This window comes from Schistocerca cancellata, chromosome 3, assembly GCF_023864275.1.
Source record: "Schistocerca cancellata isolate TAMUIC-IGC-003103 chromosome 3, iqSchCanc2.1, whole genome shotgun sequence".
Classification (NCBI taxonomy): domain Eukaryota; kingdom Metazoa; phylum Arthropoda; class Insecta; order Orthoptera; family Acrididae; genus Schistocerca; species Schistocerca cancellata.
The window spans coordinates 436783862-436801881 of record NC_064628.1 but is presented as its reverse complement, the minus strand read 5'-3'; the positions used below and the strand labels follow the sequence as shown (position 1 = coordinate 436801881).

General features: G+C 42.7%; 1 protein-coding gene across 1 annotated transcript in view; it reads left to right on the top strand.

The window, feature by feature from the left end:
* The window catches only part of LOC126175183 (uncharacterized), a 273671-nt gene that overhangs the window by 76664 nt on the left and 178987 nt on the right, over positions 1-18020 (top strand). The gene's annotated exons all lie outside the window — the stretch shown is intronic.

Genomic DNA, 18020 nt, shown 5'->3' with positions numbered 1-18020 from the left:
GGGAGCTAACATTAGTTATTGATTCCGTAAGTTGCTGTTTGACCATAAATGCGGTCCCTAATACAGTCGTATTATTGGAATTTTTTATGGCTGGTTTTCCTTTGTAGATCCTGTATCCACCTGACTAAAATTCATTTTCATCCAGATACCTTGTTTCTTGAAGAGTTAATATAAGTATGTTGCGTTGATTGAGAGTGTCCGTTAGGTGTTTTAGTTTTCCAACTTTCATAAGTGTGCTGATGTTCAGAGTCCCCAGTAGATGTTTATTCGTGGGTCTTATCTTTGAAGAAGCACTAGGAAGCTCCGACTCTTCCTTACATGATGTTCTAGGCTCTCCAGAATCCAAAGGCTTAGTTGCACCGCCATGAATAGCGATGGAAGATTGGTTACTTCCTGGAGTAGTTTTCCTACTGAAATTTACCATCATGTCTTAGGTTAAAGTTTGGTATGGGGAAAGGTAGTTGAACCTTTCGATGATAAAAATTCAAGCATTTAGCTTAGAATTATAAGTGAGGCCGCCACTAACATGTGGAACAGACGCCTTTTGTAGCTGCCCACTGTGGGAACAGACGCTACAGTCTGGTGCTTTTATACAAAAGCCTGCCTCTTCCGCCAGTTCCGCCGTTCTGATGATCTTCATCGCCGCCTTCACTGCCGTTGAGGTCTTCACCGTTTCCCTGGCAAGAGACCCTCAGGAGGTACTATCACCCGGGCCAGGTGAACCAAGGTTTTTTAATGATGTGTTACTCCTCCCCCTCCTCCTTTTTCAACTAAGTTACACGATAAGAGAAACAAACAACGAACATAATTAAGGCAGGCAGCTTAGGCTTAGTCTGATACAAATAATGTTGTACAAGAACTCCACATTTTAAGTAAATAAAACAAATGACGTCTGAACTGATACGAGCGTAGCGTCGTGAAAATACACAGATGCAAACTGGTGAGTCATGTGAAGAGGCAGCCGGCCTGTGTTGCCGAGCGGTTCTAGGCGCTACAACCTGGAACCGCGCGATCGCTACGGTCACAGGTTCGAATCCTGCCTCGGGCATAGATGTGTGTGATGTCCTTAGGTTAGGTTTAAGTAGTTCTAAGTTCTAGGGGACTGATGACCTCTGCAGCTAAGTCCCACAGCGCTCAGAGGCATTTGTGAAGAGGCAGTGATTTAATAGGGTATGAGTGGGTTACAGGGGAGGCCTGTTCAAAATCAAATGTGTGTGAAATCTTATGGGACTAAACTGCTAAGGTCATCAGTCCCTAAGCTTACACACTACTTAACTTAAATTATCCTAATGACAAACACACACACCCATGCCCGAGGGAGGACTCGAACCTCCGCCGGGACCAGCCAGGCCTGTACAGAGATGATATACAGGTGGAGGCAAATATTAATAAGATCGTCGAAATGTCTTAAATATAAAAGAAAGTACAGCAATACATAGCGCTGAAAAGATTTACAGAGTGATGTAAGAGAAAACAGCGTACAAAGTAAGCATAGGAAAAAAGTAAGGATAACAGACAACGTTAAGAGGACCTTGCCAGAAGAAATGTCTAGGCCAGAAGGCCTTATTTGATTTGTACCCTGTTTTTCGACAATGTTATGCGGTCGGCCGCCCAGATTGTTCCGTATGGGCCAAAACACGGTGCCATGCTTGCTATGTGTCTTTATTCAAACAACCACGTGAAAATAGTCCTGATGGCGGAAACTGGTCGTGATATTAAAAAATAAAATTATATCTAGTGCTTTAATTTGTTTTTAATATCTTAAACAAGAAACATCTTATAACGCGCCACTTTCAGAAAATGAATAATTGAGGTGAAAGGAATGGAAAGGAAACGGAATGGGAAAGCGACAGAAAAAAAAAATGTGGTGACTTCCATCCACACAAGGCATTACAACAATGCAACGGCGAGAGTTGAAAATTTGTGCTGGACCAGAACTCGAACCAGGATGCTCCGTTTCTCTAGCACGATTGCCTTAATCTCCTTTTTCTTAATTTTAATTTTATTTTTTCACTTTGTTCGCCATTGTTCTCATCCTTTGGTCTGGAAGGACTTCGCAAGACACCCCTTAAAGTTCATCGTTGAATACTTAACTTAGTTTTTTATTTCAGAGGGCAGCCAGCTTTTCGACGGAACACGCTTAGCTACCTACCGCGCCGGCGCCGCCTCGGCCATCCGGACACGCTTTACGTCAGATCCAAATTCCCAACTACCCGCTTGCCGCACGAAAACGACCCCCGTCCGCTAACTTCATGCTCACAGATATCCGATTCCCGTAGGAGCTCGGACGTTGGTTGTGCACCCGCACTGAAACTTTTTCATCAAACACCCATCGTGCCCATAGAATTATAGACATGAGTGGCATCTGTTCTGTCAGACGTGTCCGACAAATCTCCTTTCAGAAAACCTCCTGATCTGAATCGTTTTGAAAGGCACCACTGGAGACGACCAACTGCGTTATTTAGCAGATTCTTCAAGCATCTAGAAGCAGTTTTTAAGTAAAATGATACAATCAAGATTATGATAGTACTTACATGTGACTTACAGTGTTCTGTGCAGATTGGCTATTCCACAAAGTGTCAGGTTTGGAGTTGGTTATTTAGCGCTCTCTGCATCGATATTTTGGTTTTACACATTGTAGGCACATGTCCTTAAGTTCCCAAATACAGTTTCATACCTTATCTCGGTATCAAGAAATAATTAATAGCCTACTGACCATTAAAATTGCTACACCAAGAAGAAATGCAGATGATAAACGGGTATTCATTGGACAAATATATTTTACTAGAACTGACATGTGATTACATTTTCACGCAATGTGGGTGCATAGATCCTGAGAAATCAGTACCCAGAACAACCACCTCTGGCCGTAATAACGGCCTTAACACGCCTGGGCATTGAGGTAAACAGAGCTTGGATGGTGTGTACAGGTTCAGCTGCCCATGCAGCTTCAACAAAACACCACAGTTCATCAAGAGTAGTGACTGGCGTATTGTGACGAGCCAGTTGCTCTGCCACCATTGACCAGACGTTTTTAATTGGTGAGAGATCTGGAGAATGTGCTGGCTAGGGCAGCAGTCGAACATTTTCTGTATCCAGAAAGGCCTGTACAGGACCTGCAACATGCGGTCGTGCATTATCCTGCTGAAATGTAGGGTTTCGCAGGGATCGTATGAAGGGTAGAGCCACGGGTCGTAACACATCTGAAATGTAACGTCCACCGTTCAAAGAGCCGTCAATGCGAAAAAGAGGTGACCGAGACGTGTAACCAATGACACCCCATACCATCACGCCAGGTTCAAAATGGTTCAAATGGCTCTGAGCACTATGGGATTTAACAGCTGTGGTCATCAGTCCCCTAGAACGTAGAACTACTTAAACCTAACTAACCTAAGGACATCACACAACACCCAGTCATCACGAGGCACGCCAGGTGATACGCCAGTATGGCGATGACGAATACAAGCTTCCAATGTGCGTTCACCGCGAGTCGCCAAACACGGATGCGACCATCATGATGCTGTAAACAGAATCGGGACTCATCCGAAAAAATTACGTTTTGCCATTCTTGCACCCAGTTTCGTCGTTGAGTACACCATCGCAGGCGCTCCTCTCTGTGTTGCAGCGTCAAGGGTAACCGCAGCCATGGTCTCCGAGCTGATAGTCCATGCTGCCTGCAAACGACGTCGAACTGTTCGTGCAGATGTTTGTTGTCTTGCAAACGTCCCCATCTGTTGACTCAGGGATCGAGACGTGGCTACACGATCCGTTACGGCCATGCGGATAAGATGCCTGTCATCTCGACTGCTAGTGATACGAGGCCGTTGGGATCCAGCACGGCGTTCCGTATTACCCTCCTGAACCCACCGATTCCAAATTCTGCTAACAGTCATTGGATCTCGACCAACGCAAGCAGCAATGTCGCAATACGATAAACCGCCATCGCGATAGGCTACAGTCCGACCTTTATCAAAGTCGGAAACGTGATGGTACGCATTTCTCCTCCTTACACGAGGCATCACAACAACGTTTCACCAGGCAACGCCGGTCAACCGCTGTTTGTGTATGAGAAATCGGTTGGAAACTTATCTCATGTCAGCACGTTGTAGGTGTCGCCACCGGCGCCAACCTTGTGTGAATGCTCTGAAAAGCTAATCATTTGCATATCACATCATCTTCTTCTCGTCGGTTAAATTTCGCGTCTGTAGCACGTCATCTTCGTGGTGTAGCAATTTTAATGGCCAGTATTGTAGATAATCTGCTCTTCGGTGTTGCATGTCACTTTCTAGCTCAGCTTGAGAATGGGTAACAAGTAAACAGCTGAAATATCCGATACAAGCAGTTGAATGTAAGACGCGGTATGGAAATCTTATCGAATATCCGAATTTACGTGTTTCGGAAGATTTCTTGTCTGCTACCACCCGGAGAAATTTGAGCAGAGCTGACGCAATCAGAGAGGATGTACAAGTAGGTCGCGACGTTTAATGGTTCAAAAATGGTTCTGAGCACTATGGGACTTAACATCTGAGGTCATCAGTCCCCTAGACTTAGAACTACTTAAACCTAAAAACATCACACACATCCATGCCCGAGGCAGGATTCGAACCTGCGACCGTAGCAGTCGCGCGGTTCCGAACTGAAGTGCTTAGAACCGTTCGGCCACCGCGGCTGGCGTTTAATGGGCCGTTCCCATCTTTGGTTTAGGAAATTTGCGAGAATTGCGTTTGTAACGACAGTACAACAAGTGCAGTTCAGGACTTCCTATTGTAAGGTAGCACCAGACTTCTGTTTCATCTGTGTATGAAGTTATCAATACTCAGTTTCAATCGGGAATCGGGACTTACGGTATTTCTCATCGTAGACCTCTTTTGCGGGAGTGTTGAAAATAAGCGTTGCTGACTACTGCACAATATTTTTAAATTCTAGTCACTAATGTAATAGTCATGAGCGATGTGAAGAGTTTTATGATATTTATGAATATGAATGGTATGTCTTAACGCTCCAGTTCAGCCTGCGAGCACAGTTAACGGGGTTTTGTTACAGAAACTTCGCATAAACTTGCAGAGCAGTTGTAGACAGCGGATCGATGTGACGCCGGAGTGTGCGTCATCCACTCTGCAGCAAACAGTGGGACAAAGGGGCGGAATGTGAGCTATAACTGACGTCGCTTATCTTCGTCCCGAAACACGATTTATAGCGGAGCGGTTTGAAAACCGAATATAAACAATAAATCATGCACATCTCTTAGCTAGCAGTTTCGGAATAACTGACAAAAGGCAACGCCAATACATCACGTGTAGTTCTGCGCATATCCACGTTTGGCTCCAACTTCAAACATTCAAATAAGCATTGTCCTGTAATACTATAAGCGATTTCTGTCTCAGTTTTTTCTTTTTAAGACAAGGGGAACAGAAATTGTACTTCCGCCCCTTGCGTAAGTGGAAAAGTAATTTTATGCGCTTGTAAGTTGTACGAAGATTGATAAGTTCTCGCGTTAACAGTCGTCTTCATGATTATCAGTCATTCATTATTCTCTGATGGATGAGATCCTCTTCTATAAGTGTTCATACATTTCAATCTCGAGCTTTTCGCATCCAACTTTATGCTGCATGTTTCTTTAAATTGTCAATTCAACACAGAATCTCCTTAGTTCATCTCCCATTATTTCGTCTTTCTGTATGCCCGGCCACCCTCCATCTCAGTTTAGTAACAGCTAGTATCTCAGCTTCAATTCCTGTCTTTATTCATGTTCATTTTTTTCTGTCTCTTCTTGCTCATTGAGAAACCCTTAAGTTTTGATATGTTTGGGCATTTAACATCCATGTTTCGTTCCCGTGAGTTAGTGCTGAGAAAATACACTGGTAATGAGCTTTCTGATTAAGACACATTGAGAATTTACTTCTGAATACAATAGTTTCCCAAATGAACTCCAACCCCTGTTCACTCGTCTTTTCGTATCTTATACATCGGCTTGCTGTTTTCAGTTGTCCTAAGTATTCATACTCTTCAACAGTCTCCATAACTTTATCATTAATCTTTACTATTCCCTTCTCGCCATTATGACTGACATCATTTTGGTGCTACTGCAATTAATGTGCAGGCCTATTGTCATTGTTGTTCTGTCAGTTCATTCATCCTCTGCTGAATTTTTCTGGATCCGAAGCAAACAAAACAATGTAATGTGAAAATCGAAGATGATTAAGGTAAGATTAGTTTATGCTATAACGTTTCACCTATTAAGAGGTGATCAAGCATGTTTCTAAAACCGTCTATTTGCTCTCACATTACCGCTCCCGAGCGCTTCTATAATTATTAATATTTGGTTCAGATGAGACCATCTGCAATAAAGTCTAATATTAAATCCCCGTAATAGTCAGTCGACGAAGGAAAACTAGGGGAAAAAACCGTGTAGTCGCACATTTTTGTACAGTGGTAGGAGAGATGTTATGAACAACATATTAAAAATCCCCACCTGTGGTATGTGAGAGTGCGGGGGGGGGGGGGTGTTAAAGGCCACTTGATATGATTTTCTTGAATAACTCGAAAAGTGCGTCTTCTGGCAAAAATTTTTCCCAGTATAAAATAAAACTACATTAAATTTCCCACAAAAAGGTCATATCCTTTTTTTCTCTAGGACTAACAGTTTCCACACTACAGGGGATGGAAAAATCGCAGATTATACGAAATAGTGTTTTAATGGTATCAAATTAATGGTTACTGTTAAATGAAGTGGGTCAAGAACAAATATTAAATGTGTGTACCACGTCTAAGTGTATTGGAGCCGTATTAAGTGACAGATGGTGTAACAGGGTGGAGAGGCTGCGAGTGGAGGGTAGCAGTGCTGGGGGAACGTCGGTCGCCGGATAAGCTTGTAGTCATGAGCTTCTCTCCTTTACAGGCCCGCAAACTGAGGAGCGAGGAGATGATTTCTCTTTATATTCTCTTTATATCTATCCCTCTACATCACAATAATCGACTACAAGGTGTTTCACACTGTTATACCGACCCTCCGCAGCGCCACTTATGAATCACTGATGTCACAGTGCCCGGACATGCCCAGAGGGCGTTTATTTTCTGCAAAGTGCGTTGACACTACATGAAATACAGGTATGAATTACAAATAATACTAACACAAGAAACGCACATGGCCAGAATCTACGTAAATTTCTGCATACTTCTCTACACTGCTTGAGGGGAAATTGATTCTTAGTCATCCTGTACGGCAATTCCTGTCTAGGTATCTTATGTGAGCAGACAAAGTATCTGCACTAAACTTGCCTTCAGTGGAGTTATTTTCAGGCTGAGTACTTTCTAATTTAGAAGTGTGATGTTGCAGGTGACCTTTGTAGTGTTGATGGGAAAGGAATTGGATTGGTACATGTGGCACCTTGCTGCTATTTATCATTGACAGCATATTGTAAAGTCGTGTAATTACATTATAGTCACTTGGTGGTGAATTAATGAATGACCAGAAAGTTACTGCATTTCTCTAATCATTGAACGTGTTACTTGTCGACTGCATTAATCTCTTCCAGTCAGGAACAGCTGACACTTGTAGAATGGGCTGCTCTGATTGGAGCCACTTGCTAGACATTCACAATTCCAAGGTGGATGTGAAAATGACTGATGGAATGGGACTGATCATGTTTAGGTCTAGAACAATAATCTGCTGTAAGGCATTGTTTGACTTCTGTTGAAATTCCATAACGACTAGGAGACTTACTTCTGCTGCAAAGATACAGTTTTGACCTTTGGCTCTCTCCAGTTGTTGGGAGAGAGTGCTAGTGGAGACAATAAATCGACGTCGAATATACAGGGGACAGACTCTTCAGTCTGGTAGACAGTTGATAGCTCCAGCTGTTGAGTTTTTTACATAATGGCTCTCTAACAACTGCAAGTAAGTAATAAACTGAAAATAACTCTGCTACATAAACACGAGATCATTGAAGTTATTTTTTCTACTTACGTGAGAGAACTGGAGTGGAACTGCTGGGGAGGTGTAGCCTGTCTGTAAACAGAAAAACGAACAGCACTCATAGTGGGGAAAGCTGCCGTTCCCAGAAGAATGTTACAGCTGTTGTGTAGGAAAAATGGGAAATATAATTTATGTTTTGAAACTTTGGGAAAACTCTCATAGCGGATGTAGTAGTAAGAAAGAAAAATGTTCACTCCCCTAGTGGGTGAGCATCTGTCTTCACCACCCTTAAATTAATTTTTTAAATCTTTTTCTATTTTTATCGAAAACGGTTCATTTTTCGAAAACATTTCTTATGACAAAAAATATTTCTTGTGAAATTCTGCTCGGAGAAGGTCATGTACATGTTTTAAGTAAAATAAGCAGTTTTCGAGACATTCTATCTGGAAGATTAAAAATCCATTGCCCTATGAATTTGGCACAATTTTCAACTTCGATTTAATTCAGTAAAATATTTCTTCTGTTTCTCCACAACTACTTGCCTTTTATGCGTAAAGAAACATATATTTAGAATATAAATGTTAAAATCTGGAGGCAAATAAAAGAGGGAGAGGGATATTCTGCCATACTGTTTTTTGACCGGTATTATGGACTTCAGTAAAGTGCAGGCAGAATTACGTTGCCAGTAGATGGATAATCGGCAGGGTAGGAGTGGGGAGAGTGGTGGTGGTGGGGGCTGCAGTCAGACGCCGCTGGGGAAAAGCTGTGCGCTAGAGGGCAACTGCTGTTCTTAACTGAGACCTACATTCACATTTTTTGTGAATGTTAAGTGGAGCCCTCAACGTCCTTCCTTGCATGGTGACCATTGAAATAGACCTGTCACCTGTGTTTTGATTAGTATTTCAAAAGAATACTTCGGAAAATGCAACAAAAGCAATGATTTATTTTTGCCTGGATTGTTAACCAGAGAAGCGTCGTGAGTGGCGAATTTTGGGTAAAACCTACACATTTCTGTTATTAGGATATGAAAATTTGCTTCTTTTTCCGAAACACTGTGGAGTTTACACAATGCCACCTCACTAACATTTTATGCAGATGCAGCTGCGAAAGACTTCTGAACCAGTGATCTCTATTGAGCTTATTAAGTTATGAACTGAGAAAAAGTAAGATGAGTAGCTTGTGAAAAAGCACGTTTTCAGTACAGAAATGAACGTGTAATGTGTTCACTTCTGTTGTTCCAAAATCGATAGCAATTCTCGTTTCATCAGCTGCAGATGGCACTTAAAAATACGTTCTTTCATTGAAAAAGTCTGTAGTTAGTGGAATAACATGGTAGATACTGAAGTTTTGTATAATAACCATATGCAAAATACTCTTCTCTTTGCATGCTATTTCAAATCGTTTATGAACTATGAGGAATATTGTGGGTATTTCACTCTGGTTTTATCGCTGGCGCGCGCGATTGCAAATGAGCGTGGTACATGACAAAACTTTTTTTTTTTTTTTGAGATTGGTGATAGGCAGAGACTTCTACCCAAATCTAAAGAAAAATTCAGTGTTATTTAAATTTCATACGCAGCAACATATTATGTATTATCCGCCAGAAGCTAAATCATAGTGACCCATATTTTTCATTAGAAACTTTTTCGAATTTCACTCGTTGTCTTACATACATGCAAAAATCACAATAAGTATGGCCATTAACGAAATGATGAGCACATCATCTTAAGGATGGGTGTTGTGTTGTCTTCATCATCATCATCTCATCCCCATCGACGCACAGGTCGCCGAAGTGGCGCAAATGGCTCTGAGCACTATGGTACTTAAGAAAAAAAAATGTGTGTGAAATCTTATGGGACTTAACTGCTAAGGTCATCAGTCCCTAAGCTTACACACTACTTAACCTAAATTATCCTAAGGACAAACACACACACCCATGACCGAGGGAGGAGTCGAACCTCCTCCGGGAGGTACTTAACATCTTAGGTCAGGCCCCTAGACTTAGAACCACGTGAAGCTAACTAACCTAAGGTCATCACACACAGCCATGCCCGAGGCAGGATTTGAACCTGCGACCGTAGCAACCGCGTGGTTCCAGACTGAACCGCCTAGAACCGCTCGGTCACAGCGGCCGGCGCCGAAGTGGCATCAACTAAAAAGACTTGCACCAGGTGACCGGTCTACTCGACGGGAGGCCTTAGCCACACGACATTTCATTTCGTCACGAAAATGACATATAAAACTATAAGTAACGCAAAAGCGAAAATTTTTTACTGAATAATTTCTGTAAAAATAATTTCTGTAAACTGCAGGGCGTGTGCCTTGATTCGGCCATCGCCAACCGGCCGAAAGGTGCCGGCCTCCCCTTCCGAACAACAAATGAACGCATCCAGCGCTTCAGCAAAAATTAATCATTGTGCATCAGCCACCGTACCCTGCGCCTATTCTATTTGTACTGGAATGAAAACCATTTGCCATGAGAATTAAGAATTATTGTAAAATTAATCAACTGTTACTGTCTTCATAACGTATTCATGGTCTTTTAATTATGCAAAACGCCTACATAACTAAAATAGCACAATATTTGTTGAACAAATAAGCTGTTGTGCATAATTATTTACAAAAACCTTCCTCCAGATATTCTGTTAGATTACTGAGGGTCACGTTAGTGCACCTTTGTTCTTGACAGCTTTTACACATTTTTAGGCAGCGTCAGTCAGCCTTCATACACTTGCGTTTTCTACCGCAATCACGAGTGGAACCGCATGTAATAAGTACTAATGTCTGACACAGCTGTGTAGGAGACTGCAGTACGTTTTCTCAAATGGGATTGTTCGCTGCCTCTCTTCTTTCACACAATCACATCCTTCACATATTCTAATAAGTTTAAGGAACAATGACTTAATCATTCTCGGTATACAATTTATAGAATCTGGATACTCGGCAGTACTGTGAGTCATTCTTATAGCGATACTGTGAGTCATTCTTATAACTTCACGGATGTACGATGGCAAAAAGAATTCCTTGACCATAGTGTTCAATTAGTTTGTTCTTTAGAGGTTTTTTGCACATTTTATCTCCTTCTGGAAGATATTGATTGATTTTCTGCAACAAATCGTGCAGTGAAACTTGACACTCCTCTAAAGAATCTACAAAGTTGCGAACTTCTTCAAAAGCAACGTCGAAGTGGATATCTAGAGGGCGGCTTCTTTTCCGAGCACAGAAGGGGTTCGACACTAATTTAGCATAGCAGTCTTGCTAACGTGCTTCTGCAGCTACTAAACACAAAGCGCTGATGATTAATTAGGAAAACTTTCTACCGAATTCACCATCGCGTTTCTCCAATTCCTCAAGTAGTATGTGTTTCAGAGTTAAAGAACAAACTTCAAACATTCCATGAAAGCCGGCCGGAGTGGCCGTGCGGTTATAGGCGCTACAGTCTGGAGCCGAGCGACCGCTACGGTCGCAGGTTCGAATCCTGCCTCGGGCATGGATGTGTGTGATGCCCTTAGGTTAGTTAGGTTCAATTAGTTCTGAGTTCTAGGCGACTGATGACCTCAGAAGTTAAGTCGCATAGTACTCAGAGCCAGCCATCCCATGACGTTTTTGGGGCGTTTTGTTTTCAACCTCTAAGTCACATTTTTCATGACACAGGTAACGTCTTTTTTTGAAACTGGATGGATAAGCCTAAGACAAACAGATATCATCTACTTGTGTAGTTTGCTGGTTAATTAGTTTCTTTACATTACGTTGGTCAATAAGTTTCGACATATATTATGCACTACAATAATTCCAGCGTTTTGCAAACAAGTATGAGCTTCATCATTCCGTCCTTTGTTCATACGCATGAAAGTATCCAACCACTTCGCCACTTTTTTGTCTCTCCTTCCGAAATAGATTGACCGTAAATAAAACAGGTTGTTGGGTCCAGTATCATTCATCTCTCAGTCCACAGAAAAGAGAGCAAGGAGAAACACTATATAACACAACAAACTGAACGGTTCCGCAGAGCTTTCATAAGTTGACGACTTAAACACAACTAAACTGGACACGTTTACGGAAAAGCGTCAGAGACAGTGGTGGGGGAACGGTGAGCGAATGGGAAAGGGGAACTCGCCGTTTTCATTGTTGTTCATCTAAGCCTGATTTCAACAACACCAAACACACAGGAAATTTCTTCAAGCGGAATATATATGCTATATTTCCATATACTCAGTTACTCTCTTCATTGACATAATTGACTAAGCAACAAAAGCTGCAAAAATTGTGCATTAAAATAATCCTGTTCCAACGCTTATTTCTGTAAAACTATGTCTCGATTAAAATTTATACTGGGCTTTTTTTGTCTAGAGTTTTATGAGAAATATTTTTTTGTAATTACTTTACTGTTCTAAAAATGCATCATTTTGTGCAAAAATCTGAAAGATGGAAGGATTTGCCTTTTGGTGGGGGAAAAAGGGTGACGCTCCCTCCCTACTGGTTGGGCGGCGGGGCGGGGGGTAGGGGGAGGCTGGACGGCGACTTCCGTTTCATGCATCTATCCTTATAGCCTTATATGAGTATGTCTGAAGTTATTTCCCTCATTTGATGTTTTTTGACTAATTTGCGTGGGGGAGTCCCTCTACCATTGTACGAGGGTTATTCGGAAAGTAAGGAAAGATCGGTCGCGAAATCGAAACCACAGTGAAACTCCGATGAAGTTTAGCACAGGTGTGTTGGGCAGTGTCTCTAGTATGCCCGTCGATCGCGTTATGTCGCTCTTTTTAGTTCTGAGCACACAGAGAGCACATAAAGATACCTAGAACAATAGTGTCTCCCGCCAAGTACGAGGGCCTGGTGAGAAATTTCGTCTGAACCTATGCAGCCAACATTACATAACTGTCGTGCGTTTTCTTCTTCTAAAAAATTCTCAGCCGGATTCTGCAGGGGCGATGAAGATGCTCCTGCATCGTTTTCAATTGGAAATGTTTGATTACCGACAATACAGCCCGTAATTGTCTCCCTCTGAGTTTCATCTCTGCTCACATGAACTGCTGGCTACGAAGACAACATTTTGGCACAGACAACGAGCTGTAGGCCAGCGTAGAGAATTGGCGGAAAGCACTGGCGACTGCCTTCTATAACGGGGGTATTGGAAAGTTGGTACAACGCTACGACAAACGTCTAAGTCGGATCGGCGACTATGGAGATAAGTAGCAGGAAGTTGTAGCTAACTATTACAAATAAAACAGTTTTAATTTTCAATGTGGTTTGTTCCCCACTTTCCGAATAGCCATCGTAAAACAGATTTATGTAGATTCTATCTATAAGCGTTTGTTGTGTTAGTATTATTAGTAATTCATATTTCTGTTCCATGTAGTGTTAACGCACTTAGTAGAAAATAAAATAGCCCCGGGCATGTCTGCGTCCGCTATCGCCAGTGATTCATACGGCGCACTGCGTAGCGTCGCTATAGCTTTGTGAAACATTATGTAGTTGATTATTGTGATGTATTGGGGTAGACTGAGTGGAGAATTACCTGCTCTCACTTTAGTTTGCAGACCCATGAAGGAGGAAAGCTCATGACCACAATCCGACCCGGCGACCGACCTTTCCTCGGACAGCCACCATCCACAACCGCCCCCTTCATTCTTCACATCCACAGAACACAATCTATCCCTTAATACGGCTCTAATGCACTTGCACGTGATACACGGATTTATCATTTGTTCTTAAACCACTTCATTTAAGAGTAAACATTAATTTTACAGCATTTAAACATTATTTTGTGAAACCTTCAATTTTTCCATCCCCTGGAGTGCAGAAACTATTACTTCTAGGGAGAAAAGGAGTAGGAACTTTTTTGTAGGAAATTTAATGTAGTTTAATGATATATTTGGAAACATTTCCGCCAGAGGCCGCGGTTTTCGAGTTATTCAAGAAAAAAAAACAGTAAGATTCAAACGCCACCCTTCACAGCCCCATGCTCACACCTCACTGGGGGGGATTTTTAGTGTGCTGTTAATGACACTCTCTCCTACCACTATACAAAAGTTTTTGGCAACACGGTTTCTTCACCTATTCGATCTTTTGCGGTCTTGTTAACTGGGCTATAACACTCCCAACGGTTGTTTACTTATAACTGTATATATTTGGCCTCATTTCTGACATAGAGGAATATGTTAACATCGAACATAAATTTCTTCAGTGTTAGGAGATGTTTTGTGAAGCATTTGGGTGGAGCATAGCCTCGCACGGAAGTGAAACGTGTGCGATGCGTGTCAGACAAGAAAAGGCTAGAAACTTTTCATATGTGATGATACGGAAGAACGCTGAAGGATAGATAGGTAGCTCGAATAACTAGTGAGGGAGTACTGAAGCGAAATGGAGAAAAAGAAATTTACGGCACAACTTGACTATAAAAAGGGATCGGATGGCGACACATCCTGAGGCTTCAAGGAATAGTCACTTTGGTAACTGAGGGAAGTGTGGGGGGTAAAGATTATAAAGGGAGATCAAGCATGAATACAGCAATCAGGTTCAATTGGATGTAAGTTGCAGTAGTTATTCAGAGATATAGAGGCCTGCACAGAATAGAGTGAAGTGGCGAGTTACAGCAAACTAGTCTTGGGCTGAAGACAACACAATCTACGCTTGCCACAGGCACTGACGGCTTTCCTATTCGTTGATCATCTCTGTAGGTGGGCGTCTGTTAATCCGTTTCCATTGTACGCCTGCCTCACCTACACCATCAGTTACGCAATTTTTTACTTGCTTTCATATCATAATCGATTTTATATTTATATCGCTGCTGCTGCTGATGATGATGATGACGATAATGATGATGTGCCTATTATTACACGTCTGTAAAAGTTATCAATCACATAGTAAGAAACAGTATGTGACAAATGACTATCTACACTGAGGTGACAAAAAATCATGGGATAGCGATGTGCAAATATACAGACAGCGGTAGTATCGCGTACACAAGGTACAAAAGGTCACTGAATTGGCGGAGCTTTCATTTGTACTCTGATAATTCATGTCAACAGGGTTCCTGAGAGATGATGGCCGCGCGACGGGAATTAACAGACTTTGAACACGGGATGGTAGTTGGAGCTAGACGCATCGGACATTTCATTTCGGAAATCGTTAGGGAATTCAGTATTCCGACATCCACAGTGTCAAGAGTGTGCTGAAAATACCAAATTCCAGACATTACCTCTCACCATGGACAACGCAGTGGCCGAAGGCCTTCACTTAAGGACCGAGAGCAGCGGCGTTAACGTTTAGTTGCCAGTACCAACAGAAAAGCAACACTGTGTGAAATAACCGCAGAAATCAATGTGGCACGTATGATAAATGTCTCCGTTAGGACAGTGCGGAGAAATTTGACGTTAATTGGCTATGGAAGGAGACGACCTGTCTTTCCTAACAGCACGACATTGCCTGCAGCGCCTCTCTTGGACTCGTGACTCTGTCAATTGGACCTAGAAGACTGGAAAACCGTCACCTGGTGAGATGAGCCCCGATTTCAGTGGTGAAGAGCTGATGGTGAGTTCGAGTGTGGTGGACACAACGAAGCCATGGATCCAGGTTGTCAACAATCCACTGTGCAAGCTGGTGGTGGCTCCGTAATGGTGTGGGCTGTGTTTACATGCAATGATCTGGGTGCTCTGGTCCAACTGAACCGATCATTGACTGGAAATGGTTATTTTTGGCTACTTGGAGGACATTTGCAGCCATTCATGGACGTTCCAAAAAACGATGTCATGTCAACGGGACACAATTGTTTGCAAATGGTTTAAAGAATATTCTGGACAATTCAAGTAAATGAAATGGCCACTCATGTCGCCCAACGTGAATCTCATCGAACATTTATTGGACATAAACGAAAGGACAGTTCGAGCACAACATCCTGAACCGCAACACTTCCGCAGTTATGGACGGCTATAGATTCAGTATTTCTGCAGAGGACTTCCAGCGACTTGTTGAGTCCACGCCACATCGAGTTGCTGCATTGCGACGGGCAAAAGGAAGTCCGACACAATATTAGGAGACATCCCATGGATTTTGTCACCTCACCTCAGTGTGTAACGATCGCTAAACACAAAATCATCATCTGGATGCGTCGACCAAGAAAATCTTAGGACTTGCGTCAGTCATGTATCAGCCTTGACACAACGAACATGCACGTGCACCGCATCAGATTCACACATGGACTGTCGCATTAGATGATCTCAATCTCATTTTACTTCTCTTTGAACCCTAACGCTTCCAGCTTGTATAAAAGATTTCATGACTAAAGTTATCGAATTTCTTGCACCACACTTCGTAAAACTGTCATATTCTCAACGGAGAATGATGCTGACTGGTTATCCTCTTTTATTTTGTTGCGACAGCAATCACAAAAATATTTCAGAATGTAGTTACCAGTTTCGACCAGCTATCTTCCCGTAACTACCTTTTCAAATATATAACTGCTGTCGCAATAAAATAAAAGGGGAATCGAACGTTATAGAAAGATAGAAGTCGACACCTAAACAGCTCTTGGTATTTTCTAGGTTTATAATTATTTAATCTGTGTAAATCATTAGCACTGTTCCTCAATGTCGACCTGTTATAAAGTGAAGGCGCTTATTTTTCAGTAGCCTTATAAGTATTAAAGTATTCGATCACTTGCCGGCCGGAGTGGCCGAGAGGTTCTAGGCACTACAGTCTGGAACCGAGCGACCGCTACCGTCGCAGGTTCGAATCCTGCCTCGGGCATGGATGTGTGTGATGTCCTTAGGTTAGTTAGGTTTACGTTGTTCTAAGTTCTATGGGACTGGTGACCTCAGATATTAAGTCCCATAGTGTTCAGAGCCATTTGACCCATTTATTCGATAACTTCCTGCTTCATTAAGCTCTCAAATACAGTGTGATTCAGAAGATTGGGAAATTTTGGAAAGTGTTGTGGCAACGCTGCGAAGTAGGTGGCGCCGAATGACACCCTCATATCCTGCTCGCCCTTCCTGCATTTAGTAAACAATACACATGGAGCAATGGAACAGTGAGCAGCGTGCCTTTGCAGGAAAAAACCTATTACAACCATGCGGTTCTAGGCGCTTCAGTCTGGAACCGCGCACCGCTACGGTCGCAGGTTCGAATCCTGCCTCAGGTATGGATGTGTCTGATGTCCTTAGGTTGGTTGGGTTTAATTAGTTCGAAGTTCTAGGGGACTGATGACCTCAGATGTTAAGTCCCATAGTGCTCAGAGCCATTTGATCCAACCTATTACAAAAATGGAAGTGTGGAGGCCGCGCGTCGAGAATTTCGACGTCATTTCAACATCGGACGGCATGGTTGTGTTCCCGTAGTGCATGCAGTCAACACCTGCGTCCGTTATTTTGAAGAAAAAAAAAGATGGGTTCTGCATTGAAGAAGCAATCTACAGAGAGCCTCCAGACCGCTTGTACGGGGACAGTATCGAGGCTGTGCGAACATCTTTCGTAAAAAGGCCACAGCGCTCCGTTCGACGTCACTCATAGTCTTTATAGTTGCATCGTTCGAGACTTCGATGAACACTCCAAATTGTTTTGAAGTTCCATCCGTATAAACAGCAAATCGTTCAGCAACTTCAACGCAACAATCTGCTAATGTGTGGACAATATAATGAACGCAGGTCAGCAAAAGGGCACGACGATGACTGTTTCAGTAACAACCTGTGGATGTCAGATGAAGCTCACTTCTATCTCAGTGGCTTTGTCTGTAGACGGCGCCGGCCGTGTGGCCGAGCGGTTCTAGGCGCTTCAGTCCGGAACCGCGCTGCTGCTACGGTCGCAGGTTCGAATCCTGCCTCGGGCATGGATGTGTGTGATGTCCTTAGGTTAGTTAGGTTTAAGTAGTTCTAAGTCTAGGGGCTGATGACCTCAGATTTTAAGTCCCATAGTGCTTAGAGCCATTTGTCTGTAAACGGAATTTTCGCTGTGTATCTCGGGAAATCCACATCAGCTACACGAGCGTCCATTGCACAGCAGCAAGGTTACTTTGTGGTGCAGATGTCATCGAGTAGCGTCATAGGCCCCCGCTTTTTTGAAGATGACGATGGGTGGGCGACCATGTAATGTCTGTTCGTTATGTTTCT